Source organism: Parasteatoda tepidariorum, chromosome 4 (assembly GCF_043381705.1).
Source record: "Parasteatoda tepidariorum isolate YZ-2023 chromosome 4, CAS_Ptep_4.0, whole genome shotgun sequence".
In the NCBI taxonomy this organism is placed as follows: domain Eukaryota; kingdom Metazoa; phylum Arthropoda; class Arachnida; order Araneae; family Theridiidae; genus Parasteatoda; species Parasteatoda tepidariorum.
The window spans coordinates 63,264,045-63,274,091 of NC_092207.1; the positions used below are offsets into that span (position 1 = coordinate 63,264,045).

General features: G+C 28.0%; 1 protein-coding gene across 3 annotated transcripts in view; it reads right to left on the reverse strand.

Moving 5' to 3' along the window:
• Positions 1-9,104, reverse strand: part of LOC107453875 (thymosin beta) — a 31,524-nt gene extending 22,420 nt beyond the window's left edge. The window contains exons 1-2 of one of the 3 annotated variants that reach the window (XM_016070918.3): positions 8,911-9,042; positions 8,780-8,807 (exon numbers count right to left, since the gene is read on the reverse strand). The gene's annotated coding sequence lies outside the window, so the exon portion shown is untranslated. Of the gene's footprint in view, positions 1-8,779; positions 8,808-8,910 lie in introns of all 3 variants that reach the window. The other 2 variants (XM_016070899.3, XM_016070909.3) reach the window with 2 other exon arrangements.
• Between the last annotated feature and the right edge of the window lie 943 nt (positions 9,105-10,047).

A 10,047-nucleotide genomic window follows, 5' to 3' on the forward strand; every position in this document is an offset into this window, starting at 1 on the left:
ACGGAAAGTGTCAGCGTTGTTGCCTTTCAAGGCTTGGAACTCGCGTGGGCCAGGGGTTGGTGGACGCCTACTTTCTCCTCCAAGAAGTTCAAGTGTATCACCAGAGAATGTAGGCATTCATTTCTTTTTTTTTAAACTGTCTAGATTACTTTAAGATATCATATCTGATGAATGTATGTTTGTAAAAAAATTAAATGCGCACTTGCTTCACAGAGACACAGCAAAGTTGAGACCAATTTCTGTGTTCAGAAATAATTATTTATGGTTTTTCAACAAACCAACAATGATTTAATAAAGGTTTTCTTAAAAGGAGAGTATTATACCCTGATTTAATCGTGAGTGCAATAAAGTTTTCTCTCAGAATGCTTGCCAATATTAATCAGGGATAGCTTCAAATGAGTAATAGATAAATCTTACCATTTTCTGGGCGTGAAAAAGAATAGACTACGTAAAAAGGATTTAAATGGATTGATTGCAAATTCAAATAGCTCAAGAGTCGAAAACGGTCACACAACACCAAACTGAAGCATTGCGTACTTCCAAGTAATAAAATTGGTGTCATAAACTAAGTCTGGCACAAGTAATAAAATTGGTGTCAAACTAAGTCTGACACAAGAATTAAAGGAGGAAAGATACATTAGAGGTGGTGGAATGTGTATAAACCTCCCAGAGGGCAATGCGCAAAAACATGGTTAAAGAAATTATAAATAGGATGATTAAAGAATTTTAGAATCGGAGTTTATTTGTAAGAATAAGGTCAAATGGAACTTACATAGTCGTGTGAGAGTTAAGACGCGTGTAGTTTATTGGCAATAAATAAATACACCGTAAATACATAAATGCAATACGAATTCGATGCGAAATAATTGAAGGTTACGTAATTAAGAAACTGACCATAAAACTAGTTTAAAAAATGAAAATTAAATTTGAAAGGGGAAAAAAAGAACGTTTAGTCTCCTTCATTAGTAATGATTTATTGTTATTAAAAAAATGTTATTAGTTAAAGTTAGTTTAAATTATATTTAAAGTCCTGTATGTTATTTTTCAACAGCATAAAAAAAATTAAACGCAGGCAAATAGAACCATAAAGGAGAAAAGATTCCAAAAATTAAGAATGAAATGTTAAAATAACACGTTCTGTAAACAGAATTAACAACGAAAGTAATTACTGCGGAATCTATATTTACTTATTTCTTCAATTAAATTAATTCTTCCTGAACTTCGATACGAAGTTGGAATTTTGAAATGATACGTAGGAGTAAGTACATCGTACGAGACGCATAAATTCAAAGAATTCTTGTCATAAAATACCGGCGTAATCATTTTATGAAAAGAGTGGGTTTTTTAGGAAATATCTAGATCTTCCATAACGTCACGAAACGTGTAGAAGAATAAGTTTTATTTTGTACAGCTTTGCTTCGGAAATTTTGAACTGATACGAATTCATTTTGAACAGAATTATAAGCTTTGTGGAAGAACCAGGATAGGTGACACTTTTCAGGTGAAGATATAACTTAAAATTTTTTGGGGGCATATTTATTTGGCCCGAACTCTTTCATAAAGGACTTTTAATGTTTTCCATTGAATATAATATTTTTTAAATGCTAAAATAGATGCACAAATATTTCGGCTTATATTCACGAAATACAATTTAAGAAATCTCAATTTGGAACTGGTATGACAAGTATGTATTATGCTGAGAGAAAAAGAGAGGGGAAAAAAAAAAAAAAAACAGAACACTACAAAATTTAGGAATGTTTAATGTGAAAGATGAAATTTCGCACATTAAACGCGGCTGTATTAATTCACTAGTTTGTAGCGGCTTTTAGTTAAGCAGTTTTTGACGTACGCATAATAGAATAAAATAAGCTAAATTATGTTTTTTTTTTAAAAACTTCGAAACTGAAAATGGTCATCGCAGAAAAATAATCATTTATTTTTGAAATTGGTCATTTTATTTTGAATTTAAAGGTTCGATAATAAATATTAATGCAATCATATAAGTAAATCATTCAAAATATCGTTATTGGAAAAAAAAAGTATTTTTTAATAATTGCTATTTCTTTTTTATTGTCATTTTACTTAAGAACTTTCAGAAAAATAATCTGAATGATGCAAAAAATAAATTATTGGTTGGATACAAACCTATTACAGGTTTCAAAAATAATTATTGGTTAAGGAGGGGGGAAAAAAGGACGGAATCCTAGTGACCTTTTCGAAACCTTAACCAGTGTGTTAGAGAGTTGCAGAAACAGTTGGGGAAAAAACAGATAATAAAATAAAAAAAATGCAAAGTTTTATTTAGAACAATTTTACTATCCCTTTCACCTTTTTTTTTTAACCACACTAAGCAGAGTTTAACGATTCCTCTGCAATTTGTATTTATGATAGTCTTGACTCAAAAAGGTTAAAGAACGGAGAAACGTATCGGCGGTTATAACAAGAACTGTAGGCATTTTAAAAGCAGGAAGAAACTTATTGGTAAAATAAATAGCTGACCGCTAAAATTTGAAGTTCAAGAATGGAATTTGATGCCATATTTGCTAAAACAATATAAACATCGAACATTAAAGGGAAGAGCAGTCATACAAACGTGTCACAGTGATAAAGTGTTGGGCGCTATCAACTGATGTAATTCTTTTGAAACTACCGAACTGTGTGTGTTGTGCGGCAATCTCATTTCTTGCTGATAAAAAATGACAGTTAATAGTAGATAAAGATTCTGCAGATTCCCATGAATTACTTGGCAGTTACATTAAAGATAGGGTTTAAATATTTATACAGAAAATGTTATTTAACTAAACATTTAAATATTTGGAGTTAAGACTATTTTTATCGTATTACTTTTTTATTATCTGTATTGCATTTGTTTTTGAAGTCATACACATAAGAAGCTAAAGCATGGCATATAAAATACATGGTTTAAGGTCCAGAGTAAGTTAACTAAAACCTCAGTGACAAAATTAAAATTTAGGAGAAATGACATTTTACATTCTTTAAATATTGCTAATAATTTATTCAGAAATAAGTATAAATATTATCTAAGATAATTAGAATATAAAATACTATGGGTAAAATAGCATCAAAATGTGTATCGAGTTAATATTAGAATACGTTGCGTGTAATATAGTACGATCCAATCACAGTTTTTATAACTTTAAAGCTCACTAAAATAACAAATGAATCATCTTTATTTCTTATAGAAAAATTTTTCTAATTTTTCATAGCTCTTTAAAATGACTTGGAAAGTCAATACTTCTCGCCTTAAAACAAGAAATTTTTTTTATTAAAAGGATGCAATTAAACATTTAATTTTAATCAAGATTTTGAAAAAGGAAAAATATAAAAAATAGAAGATAAATTTTGTAAATAAAGTTTTTTAAGAGGGATTTAGCAAAAAAAAAAAAAAAAAAAAAAAAAAAAAAAAAAAAAAAAAAAAAAAAAAAAAAAANAAAAAAAAAAAAAAAAAATTTAAAAAAAATTCCAGCATCAATGATCAAAGCTTTTAATTTCCTACAACATGAAAGGAAAAAAAAATGGAATTTTATTAAAAAATTAGAAATTGAAGAGTTCTAGAAAATTGTACTGTAATATAAAGGAAATTCCTTTTTCCAAATCTTTAGAAAAGACTTTTGATGAATATGTTAAGAAAACGTAAGGTAGAAAACTTAATTTGCAGCCGATAAAATTTTATGAAGCTAATTAAATCATCCATGACGTATTACGAGTATTTCCAAGTAGTGTTTCAAAACGTACTAAGAATTTTAAAAAAATTGAATATGACAAAAATCCTGCTTTCCTTTTCCTTTAAAAAAGAATTTTTTTCAAATAAGACTTCCTTAAAAAAAAGAAATTAAATTTAGGACCGAAGTTTTCTTAATACTTTTAAAATTATAAATTTCTCGTACAATCATTATTACTAGCCATTATTTATACCATTGCTAAAAGTTCACCTGCTTAAGAAAAATGAACATTTGATTCGAAGATTCTTTAAAAATGATCTATGTAAAAAATATTTTGAGTCTTTGTAACAGGTCTAAAATCTGATCTAGTTAAAACATATTTTCAAGCAAAAAAAAAATTCTAATAACCGCTATTTTGGCGACTATAGGATAGATAAAATTATTCTCATTCAGAGAATTAGTAAAATTTTAATTGCCTTTTTACCATTTGTCCTGTGTGATACATATTTCCTCAGTTTGGTAGAGTATATCAAAAATAATAAAAAGCCTTTTACTGGAATTCAAATTTCAGAATTACATATATTGAAAGATAATTTACATTCATATTTATAAACAATCTGAAGTTGATAATATATCCAGAATGAAAGATTCAAACTAAAACAATCTTTCATGGATCCATCTTTAAGCAAAGCAAAAACTTTTGCATACAATTATAATTTTTTTAAATCACAGATTCATGAATTCATTTAACTTCTAGTTAAGTTCTACAAATAGCAAAATATGCAAAAAGTCAAATTAACACGAGTCCAAAACTTTCGATCGCTCTCCTGTCTAAAATAATAGAAACCAGATTTTCCCTATTTTACAGATTTTAAGGGTCAAGAATCCAAATCAAATGAATGTTCAATCCCTAGCTTATTCAATCAAAGAAATAAATAATTGCATAATTTTTCTGCCAACTCATAAAAGCACTAACGTATTTAAGGTCACCTCTTTGAACCATAAAAGCTGACACTTTGAGAAAATTATTAGAACAAAAGTTATTTAGGGTGTATTCTTATTTTGGCGAACTGTCATAGAACGAAAGGTTGTCAACCGCTGGTTTAAGAAAAATTAAATGAAAAAAAAAGCGCCTGAATCAGTGTAACAATGTTTATGACTTAGTTTGAAAGAAAAATGAAAGCTCTGACTTCGAACAATAAACAGGAATTACAAAGGCTGTTTCTGTTGAAGGAAATGACGAAACGCAGCTGCATGCGTTGTTGTTCATCCCAATTGCACAAGTGTATTTAATTTCCTCAGAGATGAAGAGTGTAAACAAAGGCATACCTTCGCACTTATGTCATACTCGAAAATTCTTTAGATTTAAGCAACCGGTTTAAAATTGATGAGGTGACAAGTTTAAAACAAGAACGTAACTTGTTTGTGAAAAGAATGTGCATTTAAACTGTGGTCATGCATTGGAACGTAAAAAAAAAGTTATTTAAATTTAAAAATTTAAGTTTATTATTCATTTCAGAGACATCAAACTATTCAAGAACCCAATTAAGTGTTATTAACCAAAGAACAGGGCATTCAGGCGAAAAATAAACAGTGAAAACAAGTTTCAATAGTCATTCCAGACTTCTGTGAAAAGTTCTGATCTCGTAAAATAGTGAAAAATCTTTTCATGAGGTTGCGAAGATGAAGTTTTTTAATCTATTGTGATTCCGAGAAAATTCTTAAAAAAAACAAAGGTCTGCCCAGAATTATTATGAAAGATCCTGTTTTTGTGATATGAAAAATCTACTCAGAGTTGTTGATTTTGAGGTAGTTTTATAAAACTACCTCAAAATAAGGTTATTATTAATTCTGCTTAGGGTAGCTTGAGAACGCCCTGAAAATAAGGCCCTGTTTTTGTGAAAAAAAACATGATTTAATAATTAGTTAAAACTTTTCGAAAGAAACATTAACGGTTTATAGTATATTTATTAAATTATATTTATTACAATATACTTATTATAATATTTATTAGCAAGATGGAACAGAGTTTTTAATTTATCACCATTAGCTTATAAACAATAGCTCCATAAAAAAAAAAGTTGAATAATCGGAAAGATTCAAATGTATCGTAGGTGTTAATTCGCTTAACACGTTGAATGCCACGCTAATTTTACATGGCTAGCCCGTCTGGCCAAAATGATTTTCTCAGTATGCGTTGCATATTTTGATGAAATATTATTTACAACAAAACAGTTAATTTTTGTAATCATTCGTGATGCATCTAATTCACTGAGGTCACCGGAATAGCATTCAATGTGTTAAGGTTACATGTTATATATGCATATAAATAAAAATATTTTTGTGTGGTCTATATTGCATTAATTTCTTCAAACCATTTTAGTAACGATAGTAATATAAAAAATTAAAAGCATTAAAATTTACTCGAATTATGTGTTTCTAATAATCTTGACCTCGCCGGTCACCGGTGAGCCCCGTGGCGCTACGAACAAACTGAACTACCCGCAGTTGTAGATTGATCATGTTTTAGAATTCTTTGCTGTCCGGCTAACCATACACATTTTATTTTAATTAGTGATCATAAGATTATTAACATTCAGTCAAATCTGTACGTAGATATTAGTCTAGAACAAAACTTTAACTCTTTAAACGCAGTTTACCGATTTCTTCATACTCAAATTTAGCGTTTCAATTTAACTGATAAGCGTCAGCTAGTTATAAATCAATTTTAATAATTTCAGACTAGTATCTCATTCATTCAGCGGAACATGTGAGAAATAATGTAATGTATTTGAAACTGTAATGCATTGGAACTAGATTAATAGTAGGAATGCTATAAAAATTCTTAAAAAATAAAAATATTTTAAGCTAAAAACTACAGACCTTTGACATCTTATTTAATTTTAAAATTTAATGTTATTTTTAGATTAACATTATCAACTTGTTTCTCAGAATAAGGAGGGGGGAGGGGGCGCCACGAACTTAAATTTTTGAGAGGAGGGAAATTCACATTTTTGACCGAATCATTAATAATTAGATAATTCCTTAAACTTAAGAAAAAATTATTTTTTGCTAATATTTTCACACTATTTTACACCCTCCATTAACCCCCTGACACACAACGGGCTGTGGCAAGAATGCTTTACTATTATTCCAGTCAATAAATAAAATGAACCATTTGAGAAATGAATTTTCAGCTAAGAGGAAGACTTGATTTTTCATTATCCCATCATCGAATGAAATTTAGTAATCAGCAAATCTTGTTGAATACCGAATAAAACTAAATAATCACGCTTTAGAGTTTAAATATAGTTTCAATTAAAAGTTTTAAAAAAAAGAAAACTATTTAAAAAACTGATTGCAAATAAAAAGTTTGCTGAACATATTTAAAATATATTTCTTGAACTTAAAAATTGAACAATGATAAAGACGGATATAGTAAATGTTACTTTGCGCCAATTTTTCCTATTAATATGCGTAATAATCAATAATAATTCAATAAATAAACTGAAACCAGATTATAAGCAAAGGATAAAAATAATTTAATTTAAAAATTATTACTGATAATTCGCAGTTAATTTTTATCTATTTCTTCGTAGTATCGGAATGATTCTGTAAGTACCTCACACCATTTTAATGGGCACATATATAATTTCTATCGGCGCAAAGTTCTTAATGTATTCTTTTTTATTTACAAGAGGACATCGCTTCCTGCTCGCTCTCTCTCACTAACACCCAAAAATTCTATCGTAGTTCCTTCAGAGCAATCTTCTCATTCTTTTTTCCTACAGCTTCATTTAAATTTACTACCACAATTCTTATGCTGTGATTTTTTTTACATTATATAATTGTATTGAAGGCTACGCCCTCAGCTATTTACTGCTTCCCAATTCTAGAGTTTAACAATTTCATTAATTAAAAAAAAAAAAAAAAAAAAGTAAGACGCGTTTTTCAGAATTTCGTTTTTTAAAGAAAAAAAAAGAATTTTCATAAATATGCCGAATGGCAAAGAAAAATTTGCCGAATAGTGAAAAATTTTTGGAGGTCGCAGCCCCCCCCCCCCCACGAGTGTAAATTATAATATTAATTATACTACCAAAATAAAATAAAGCAAAGGATCAATGTAGTCAAAATACGATTGCAATAAGGCTTATAGCTTTTGACGTATTCAGAACCTTTCATAAATGTAACTCTTTTCATTCAAACAAACTTTTTACTGTCAAAATTTACGGTTTCAGAATGTATAAGCTTTTAAGGTTCTCATAATATGTAAAAGGCAATAATCATAGACTAATTAAGAGGCATCTATGCTTTTAAAACTGATCTTACAATTAAAAATTAAATATGACAAGGTTATGACATGTTATGAAAAATTGGAAAAACAAATTAAAATTTTTTTTTCAAACTTACAACTTTTTCATTTTTATAAAATTAACATTTATAAATGCTGTTGCCATCAGATAGGAAACTCGTGCATTAAATTGTTTTTATAAATAACTAATAGGAAGTGGCGAGGAAAGCAATAAAATGGAAATACATAAAGCCTATACCACAAAAGAATTGTATATTTTTCTGTACGGTTCTTACAAAATGATTCTTGATGTATATTATAATAAAAACAAACACATAAGAAATTTGTAAGACAAAAAATATTCTAAATTGTTTCATAAGATACTGGAAATAATTGCAATGAATAAGTTTGCATGAACAAATGTAAATACACCGCTTTGATAATTATTTAATAGTTTATAAATTGTTTTGAATATAGATTTTCTAACACCTTATTAAAATGTTTTAAACAATATTATAAAAACGCTCAAACCTGAACTTTTAAATTTTGTTAAATAGATGTTAAATTTTACTATAAGCACATAAAACGATTAATAAAAGATTATCAAAAATATTAGACATGGATTATTATTATATTAGACAAAATATCAAACATGAAAACCTAAAAATTGAATAAACCTACATTGGCATGAGCATTGATCAATTTAATATTACTGTAGTATTTTTAATTTATGACAAATTTAAAACTTGACTATTATTACACAGCGAGAAAATAAAGAAGACAGAACGTAAAGTAAATTTCGAACCTTGAGGCGTCGGCTGGGAAACACCCTCCTAACAATGAAGAGATAAACTCAACTTTTTTTTATTATTAAACAAACTAAATCAATTAATAAAGCAATAAAATAATGCAACTAAGTTAAAGAATTGTTCTCACCTGTGAAAAAATATAGGTACTTTTTGAGGTAAAAAGTTCTGCTAAATGCTATCCAATTGAGAGTCGAGAGCCAAACACCAACGAAGTACAAATTTGATGTCAAACTGAACCGCTGAGCGTCTGTGAGAATGCGGGAAAATAGTTTTTTCTCTTTTTTGACCAGACGTTTGCGCCGGGGAAAGCACGCCAAGTGTGGCGCATTTTCTCCATATTTGGCTATTAATTTTACGAGTAAAAAAGTTTCTGAAATACGTAAGGAAGTACTTTTAGTTATCAGTTAATTGTTGAATGATGGAGAATAAATTTATTGGACATTTATTTTTAGATTTTCCAATACTTAATTGTGTTTAAGAAATAAATCTAGTCAAAGATATGACAGGAAGCACTTAAAAAAATCTGAAATTCAATAGCAAAGAAAAATCAAATAAAAAGGATTATGTCTTAAACTCTATATTTAAATTTAAGTAAAAACCAAAATATGACTATTTTTAATCTTACTTTACGTTTTTTTAATTGATTAATTTTGATTTGAAACGGTTAAAAATATAATTTTTTATTAATTAAAATTTTTTTTAATAATATCTAATCTAATTATTTGCCTTCTTTTACTTAGAATTTTTATTAATATGTTGCTATCTATAATTCAGCATTTTAACTCTTGCTTTCAATTAATTTTTAGATTTTATTTAATTTTCCTCCCACGTTTTATAGATTTCTTTTATTGAAATTTTCCTTAATGTATCTAATTCACAATCCTTTATATCGCTATTCAATTAGTATTTTTAATTAGTTGGGAAAAGCCCCGTGCAAAATGTTTACAAATATTTAAAAAAACTGCATTAAACAAAAATTTAAATTCATGAAAAATTTTTTGGAACTGTAATTTAGACTTTTTTTTTTCTTGCATTCTGGTTTACATCTAGAATTACAAAGCTGTTTAGTTTTTCCATAATAATTTTTGTTATAAAAGGTTGTTTATATCTAGCGCTAATGAAGGCAAGCTATTGTAGCTAGTGTGGGCGAAAATGATAACTTGTTAATTAGTCGTTTATTACAACCCAGAAAGGTTAATCTATAGCCTAAAAGAAATTAATGTTCTTCTAAGCCTTATTGGAAAATAAACCAACGTAATGCATA